This window comes from Gymnoscopelus microlampas, assembly GCF_963454915.1.
Source record: "Gymnoscopelus microlampas genome assembly, chromosome: 24".
NCBI lineage: Eukaryota > Metazoa > Chordata > Actinopteri > Myctophiformes > Myctophidae > Gymnoscopelus > Gymnoscopelus microlampas.
This window is the reverse complement of record NC_139961.1, coordinates 11,009,142-11,018,276: the sequence shown is the minus strand read 5'-3', so window position 1 is coordinate 11,018,276 and position 9,135 is coordinate 11,009,142.

The window sequence follows — 9,135 nt, the reverse complement described above, 5'->3', positions numbered from 1 at the left end:
AAAATTCATTGTAAAAAGAAAAAGTGCTTAGGAGCCGAGATACAGCCTTTTTAAGTTAGAAGTTAAACAAAGAGTGAATGGAGCAGCAAATCTTCAAATCATCATATCTTGGGTTCTGAACATGTTTTTCTTTTTCATGACGTCTTTGACGTCATGTGGCGCACGGGGCGTCAGGCCACGTGACGTCTTAGACGTCATGTGGCACTGAATGAGTTAATTTGAGCGGATAACTTGTTAATATTACACTTATTATTATATTTAACCCTTTAAGACCGGGAAAGCATCTGTCATTTTAGATTTGAACAACTTAACTTTAACCACTTTATATATTCTTTTAAAGCGAACATCTTTAACTCAAATATTTGCTTCTGGGGGGTCCCTGGAACAAAATATTTTAAGATGGGTGGTCCCAACAGAATACTGTTGGGATTTATTGTAGAAGACATTTGTAAAATCGGCTTCAGGTCTTAATGGGTTCATTGCGATTGATTGATTGATTGATTGATTGATTGATTGATGTACTTTATTTAGTAAGACATGAGAACATCAGTACATGGAAGTACAAATTCACAATACAAGGTCTACTAAACTGGAAGACTCATTAAGCACTGAGCTTGTTTAAGATGAGATCCATACGATCAATGCGATCAATACGACATGCTGTGATCACATGACGTATTCACTTTGCTGGGATCATTTTCATCGCGATCCAAAAGTGTTGGAATGAGAACGCGTGTCAACTTGCACTGGTATCAAGTGAGTTTATTAAGTAAGTGCACAGAAAAAGGCAAGACTAAAGAACACTACTGCTATTACGGGGGTAAACACAAAGAGTCGGCCATGTCAGAAGGATGGAGGCCTGTAACAATCGATGACTAGACACAATAGAGCTACGCTAATACATAATAAAACATTGAAAATCAATACGAATACATTCAGCGGGACCACTTTAGAATGAAAGCAATGTTGCCTAATAATGCTTCATTTATACTTTGTCGTACAGTTGTATGCCAAAAAAATGGTCTATTTCCAGTGGTGTAAAGTAACTAAGTAATGTACTTAAGTACAATTTTGAGGTATTTTTTACTTTACTTGAGTATGTCCAATTTTCAGTACTTTTACCTCTACTCCACTACATTTCAGAGGGAAATATTGTACTTTTACTCCACTACAATTATTTGAAAACTTTAGTTTCTAGTTACTTTGCAGAAGAAATTATTCTACTATAAAACATACATTAACCACTTTAGCCCCATTTTATAACTAGGCTATTTGAAAATAGCCGATCTACAAGTTGTAGATCTGCTATTTTCAAACATTTTGTACTTTCACTTTAGGTACTTTAAGTAAATTTTGATGCCAATACTTTTGTACTTTTACTCAAGTAACATTTCGAACACAGGCCTTTTACTTTGTAACAGAGTATTTTCATGTTGTGGTATTGCTACTTTTACTTAAGTAAAATATCTGAGTACTTCTTCCACCACTGGCCGTTTTCCGGCACGCCCCACCGCCGTAGACAACGTATAAATGGGGTTTTAAAAAGCCAGTATAGTAGTAACAGTGAGAGCAGTGAAACCGGGTGGGGAAAACGATCTCCCAAGTTAGCTACTCGCTCTGTTGAAAGCATTGGTTGTTACAGAGGTGATGTTGTTTCAGTCACATTCAAGGGTATAAACTCATGTCGACATCAGATCTAAACCCAAACCACACAGTAAAATCATGAGCTTTTTACATTTCAAACACTTGTTGCTTGTTCTATCCGGGGTTGCCAGATCTGCTTATTATAATTTTCCGGCAAGATTTTATTTGAAAATAGCCGCTCTACAAGCTCACAACGCGTCGCATCGCGACGCGTTGTGAGCTTGTAGATCTGCTATTTTCAAATAGCTGATGTACATGTAGTTTGGGCTGGTTTTCCTAGACCTGGTTGCTTGTTTCTCTCACAGAATCTGGCAACACTGGTTCACTGATCTCTGTGTAGCAGAATGGCAGGCTCAGGTTTTTTTCCATAATGAAATATCTAGAGCCCGACCCAAAATCTAAAATGTTCATGAATTTAAAACAAAATAATTTCATAAATAAATTCCCAAAAATCAAATAAAATTCCATAAATTGCTATTGTGAAAATAGCCGATCTACAAGGTCACAACGCGACGCATTGCGAAATAGTACAAAATCTTGAAATCAACTAAGATTTGATTAAAGTTTCCATTTGAGGACATGTAACAATGTATTAAACTCATACTATAATGAAATTAATTGTAATTATACATTGAACAAGCAAACAATTAAAGTGAAATAACGGCCCATATTTCGGCCAAACTGATATATCGGTCGGGCTCTAGAAATATTCTTTCATAACCCCCCCCCCCCCCCCCCCCCCCCTCATTTATTCATGATGGCTGGGACATTAAACACATTACCAAGCTGATTGCTGTCGAGGGGAGAGGGTATTTTCATTCTTTGACAACCCATAAGGACCATGTGCTTAACGTGCTACATTTATGGATGTTCAAGTTGTTTTAAAGTCGTCAGAAGACGTCCGTCCGTCCTCAGTCCGACCTCGACAAAGTACTCACATTAATAGAATGAGGAAGATCCGGAGCGTTAAAGGGCAAGACCACTTTGATAGAGTTCTGTGTAGTTACCTTGACCCTGATGTAACCCCAAAGGTGGACAAGAAATCAAAGATAATTGCCGCATTGATGAGAAATTGATTATTTAAAATATGCTCCTCATATGACTTACATTGTACGGGTTAAACAGCTCTCAAAGTCACTCTTTTAGACAATATAGAACATCACCAAACCCTGCAGTACTGTTTTTCTTTTTAAATAAAAAATGTCAACTTCCTGTTGATCTTACTATTTGAAGATCTGGATCCGTGGATCCAGTCCGGATTTTGTTCCTAATACAACTAGTCAAATCAACAGGAAGTTGACATTTGTATTTAAAAAACAAACAGTACTGGATTTGGTGATGCTCTATATTGTCTGAATCAGCTTTGTTTGTGTTTGTTTACGGGCTAAAATAATTACTTTGAGAGCTGTTTAACCGTACAATGTGAGTCAATAAGGAGCATATTTTAAAATATCAATTTCTAATCAATGCAACAATTATTTTTGATGTCTTGTCCACCTTTGGAGTTACATCATGGTAAGGTAGCTACACAGCCCAAAACCTCTACCAAAATGGTCTTGCCCTTTAACTCTGCAAGTGTAAAAAGTGACCCTTTACACTTACAGTACTATAAACCCTCCATATTGTACTGTGCATGGCTCAAAGAGCGTGTTATTTCAATGCATGTTGACTAACACAGTGGTTCTCAAACTGCTCAGGCCACGACTCCCCAAAATAACCATATTTGAACGGGGGACCCCCCATCCTGACAAGCACTTGGAATTGTAGGATTGAGGCATTACATTTAGTTTGACTCGGTTCCACAGATAGATATTGTGAAAATATCGATCCATATCGATCTATTTTCACAATTTTGGCCTCTTTACAATTTGGCCAATGTTTGACCATTTTTAAAGTATAGTTTGTTGAATATTTTTTTTATGCAGTAACAGTCTTATTTTTATTTCTTTTTTAGAGGTACTAAAAAGGTCTTAACAGCCCTCAAATTGTCACTTTAGAAACAGTGTATACATTTACAGTATACTGTATGTTGGTTTGTTTACTGTTGGGTGAGAAAACAACGTTGCACTTTAAGCTAATCATCTGGACCCCAAAATCCCCCTCCCTCCCCCGCCTTGGGGGTCCCGACCCACAGTTTGAGAACCACTGAACGAACACACTGGCATACTCTCAGTATGAAAGAAAAAAACTGTCCTTTCAACCAAAAAAGCAATAGCTAAATAAATAGTTCACATTCTCGTCACACAACACATAACATATTGCTTAACTATGTACAAAAAAAAGAAGCCTCTTATGTATGTAACTACAATAAGCCCCATACATATAGAGGTGAAATGAGTGAAATAGTACAACTACTGCTACTATGATGGAAGACTAAATATAACATTTCTGCCTGTGTAGGTCTCTATCGAGATTTCAGTGTGGTGTCAATATTGCTGAAGAAACCATTTTGACTGTATTTGCGTATAGCGGGGCAATGAGTGGTTCGCCAAACGCCATGCCCTCTCGTGTAATGAGCTCACGACGGGACGCATTGTGAGCTTGTACGGTGCACGACGACACTGTCGTAAGTTGATGTACAAAATCGGGGGCTAGAGGCTCCATTACTATGACTGTGAATATCTTTAGGTTGGATTACATTCAAAATGTATACTGTTTGCTAGTGTGGTGCGGCAGTGTAGCAAACAGGTGTGCTAAAACAGGGGTCTTCAACGTTTTCAGGCCAAGGACCCCCTTGCTGAGAGAGAGATGAAACAGGGATCCCCTCTATATTGTATAAAATTGTGTTTCAGATTCAACTTTTTTTGTTTACTTGGTCTGTTCTTTTTTCCCTCTACACCAAACACCTCTTTGCTAAAAAATAGCCAATCTACAAGCTCACAACGCCTCGCAGCACGAGGCATTGTGAGCTTGTAGATCTGCTATTTTTGGCTAAAGTTCTCCTCAGAATAGGGATGCTAGGGTTCAAGTGGTTAATGCGAAAAGAGAAATCATATCACACAAAGATTTGGCGGACCCCCTGTAGTAACTCTGAGTACCCCCTAGGGGTCCCGGACCCCCTGTTAAAGACCCCTGTGCTAAAATGTTCAGCGTGTCGTTGAAAAGAAGAAAAAAAAAACACACCGTGTCTAAACAGAAGATGGGTTTTTACTAAAAGGTGTGAACTCATTTCAGTGTGCAGACTCTAGGCCCTAGAGTCTGCACACTGAGGGCTTTGTGAGCAGTGGTCGCCTTGAACAGCCTTAAAGGTAGCTAGCTCTACACTAGTCTCGCGTAGCCAGACAACTACAGTATTCCACAATCTCTGAATGCTATATAGAGTCTGGAACTACAACTCCCAAAATCCGAGAGAGGAAACTGGCACTTCCGTTCACGAAAATATATTTTAAAATATCTTTACATTTACTTTTTAATTTCCATTTCTGCTAAGCAGCAAGCTAAATATACTTAGATGATTTGTATTTATATTGGGATAAATTTGAGCGACTGTAAAGACGAAACGGAAGTGGAGAGGAGGCTTCACATCCGGTTTATATTCTAATCATGATCAGAGCTTCCGAGTCCCAGACTGTATGACCGGAAACATTTGAAAATTGTGGGAGGCAACAGTGTGGTAACGCGAGACTAGCTCTCCACCAAAACAGGCTCCAACAGATTACTACAGACTGACAGTCGAATGGAAGTCGGCAGATCAGTCGGTTTGGAAGGTGTGAAAAAAAGTTGCTGAATGCACCTGAAATTATGTCTTTTGCAACAACAAACCCGCTGCTATCCGCCTTTCGACGCTTCCCTAACAAACTTGCGACCCGATGCGACAGTCTACCCACTGCCCATTCGGCAGCAGATTTTCGGCAACAGACACTTACCGCTGCCAACGTCGGCGCAGTGGAGAGCTACCTGAAGATGTAATCTAAATATCATACGTTCTAGCGTATCTCCAAACCAAGAAAAAGTAGCTATAGATCCAGGCGGCGTTCCATTCTGTTTCAGGAAGCGTGTTTGGGCTGAAAGTGTAGAAAAAGCTCAAAATGGTTTCTTTTAAAATGAAATGCATGTACAGTTTATCGGGAAAGAGAGAGAGAGAGTCTCTGTTCCTATAAACCTCACAAGAATTTAGGCCATTGTTGAGAAGATCCTCTATGTGTTTTATAGTTACTAGATACTATTATCTTTGGGTGTCACCTCACAATGTTGAGCTGGCTTTAGTGAAAATGGGACCACTCACTCAGACACCACATTCTGACTGACGCTCTATCTGCCCCATGTGGGTTCCACGGGCAAACGCGAAATATATTCCTACACACGGTAAAACATTCACTTTCATGCATTCTAAAACAAATGACAGGTGGCGGTTATGTCAAACGATGATCATTTAAAAGCTACACTAATCTCTCCGTCGTCCAAAACCATAGAGGATCACATTCTCGGTTTCTCAAACTCAGTTTTGCACGTCTAAAGTCTAAATCTAAGTTCAATAAAAGTCTTGTCATAATATTACATAATGAGAGGCATTTCACACTATAAGTTATTTCATAAGTTATTTCATTTGAGGGAAATTAAATAAGCTACGTCTATGAACGGACAGCATGCTGATTTCCAGCTATGGTTTCCTAATGTACCTAAAAGCAGCAGGTTTAGCGAGCATTGTAAACGCTCCAAATATCGAAAAAAGGCTCCAAATATCTATTTCCTTTACAGGAGGCAGTTATGGTGAGGGATAAGTGCACTATAGACCTGTGTCCATATCCACCCTGAAAAAACAGACCAGTTTCAGCTAGAACTGTGCCTTGTTTGTTTGTGGCGTAATACCTCTGTCGGCCACACGTCACTGAGACTCCTCTGGAGGTAAAAACTAAGATTGTACGTCAGAAGATTTAGTGTTTGGCCGTTTGGGGGTTTCAGTGGGTTGCGGTAGAACGAAGTCCTGCCTTTCATGATTTGTACAATAAATGTATTGGCCCAGTTAACCCATTAAAACCGGGAAAGCATATGTGTCATTTTAGCTATATATATATATATATATATATATATATATATATATATATATATATATATATATATATATATATATATATATATTTATAGCAACATGTTTTTTTTTTAAACTGGGGGCAGAAACCTCTTAACTCCATATTTCATCTTTTTGTGTTTTTTACAGCGTCAACACAAAAGCATCAAAAGTAGCAGATCCAGAAGCTCGAAACGCGTCGCGAAGCGACGCGTTTCGAGCTTGTAGATCTGCTACTTTTTCTGTTTTTGAATATGAATCCTGAAAAGTGACAGTTTTGGACAATATGAGGTTTCCACCTGACATCAGGTCTTAACGGGTTAAAAATGAGAACGAGTTGAAGCATGTCGTGAGTGTATAGCGGAGAAAGACCAAGTTAACGTGCTAATGACTCATCTAAGACAGGACTTGTGTAGGCAGGCTAGTAAGCTTGTAGCATTTAAGAAAAAACAACGTATTTCACGTTCAAAATATATATTTCTTACGTCATTCTGGCCCCAGTTAGGCGAGTCAGTAATGTAATCTGACCTGAACATGTCCTCAATAGTGTACATAACTCAAAAACGTGTTTATAGTGACACCTGACTGGATTGAGAAAAGCACATCATAGTAAATATTGAGTAGTAGAGGCAGGATGATAGGTGCCCTATAAAAAAATGGCAGATACAGGAGCTGTGGGACATTAGGTTCCGTTGGACATTTTTGCAGTGAAACATCTCGCTGGTGATCTTTGATTTAAGCCTACTTCGTACTCTGCGCTGCGCCGCTTGCCTAAAAAAGAACAGATCTATTGGTCGGCGCCCGGCCGGGGTCATGTAAGGGGGTATAAATTCCTTCCCGGTGCCCACCACCACCACCACCAAGGAGTCTAGGGGTTTGAATCCTCCGCGGTTCATCCAGCTTGGGGCGGGAAAGCGAAGCTGGGTGGGGAAGGTGACCGCTGTCGTTGCGCTGTAGCGACCCCTACAGGCTGGTCAGGGTGCCCGATCAGCGGGGAGCTGAACTGAGAAGGATAGTGTGTTCCCCCACAGTTCACCCCAAAAATGACTTATTTTCTATCGATGACACACCCTGTGAATCCATGAATTCATGGAGATTGTTTTGTTTTTCTCGCATTCCTAAGCCAGTAATTTGATGACCATCGGTCAATAGCTCCTACTAAAAGAGTCTCCTACTGGAGACTCCGCCGGTCATCAAATGATTGGCTTAATCTCCATGAATTCAAGGCTTCATGGGGTGTGTAATTGATAGAAAACAAGTGTTTTTGGCTGAACTACTCCTTTAATGAACCAACCAGTAGAGGTCAGCAGCAGCAAGGGATTACAGCACAAAGGGGAATTGGCATAGCGACACAATTGGGAGAAAAGGGGAAAACGGACAAAGGAAAAAAGAACAGCGCTAGCTTGTAGATCTGTTCTTTTAAGCAAGCAAACACGATGGAGTACATTTTTAAGCTTCATGGGGCGAATGGGCATCAACGGTGTACGACACACACCCACAGCAGCTACAAGATGCTTCAGTATACGACGAGGATCTTGCGTTTGTACTTGAGCTAGCTAGCGTAATTATGCATTCTTTGGCACAGTTGTACAATCACGTAATCCAGCTACAACAATGCCTTGTGAACACGCACACAGATAATCCACTCGCCGCTACAAGGCCAACAATGAAAGTGTTTGAACATTTAGGCTCTATGCACAGCAGCCATTTTGGAGAGAAATTTGGCCTCCTCTTACTTCCTTCACAGGTGTTACCAATGATACTAATGAAGGCTCTGTTCCATTCTGGTCAAACAGAGTCAGGGCGCTGATGTTGTGCATGTTGGCTCACTGGAAACACTCTGCTACACCAGTGGGTCTCAAAGTGTGGTCCAGGGACCCCTCATGGTTCCTTGAGGGGGTTCCAAATGGCCCCTTAAATAGGTGTAACTCTGAGAGTGTACAAATGGAACCAAATGGACCCGTAAGGGTCCATTTGGTTCCATTTGTACACTCTCAGAGTTATGGGGGTCCTTGACATTAAAAGGTTTGAGAACCACTGTGCTACATGAAATGGAACAGAGCCTTCATTTGTATCATTGGTAAAACCTGTGAGGGAAGTAAGGAAGAGGCCCAATTTATTTCCAATATGGCTGCTGTGCATAGAGCCTATTATGTGGGGAAAATGGCGATATTTACTGTACTGTAACTTCCCAAAAACCACAAGAAGCAGCACTTTTGGCTTAGAGGGGACCGGCGCTTCAGACAGACAACAACGACACGACTGTCAGGGCTCCCTGCCATTCAGAACAGTTTACAAATTAGTCTGAATCAAAATCTTCCGTCCAGAGACCCTAAGAAATCCTAAGAATTTACCCTCCCCCCACCACCCCAACAAAAACCAACAACACATGCACATGTTCTTAATATTTTTTGAGAGTGCGAAAAAAGAAAACGTATTTATAAAAAGCTGTGTCCCACGTGTATCGCAATTAAAATCGCGTC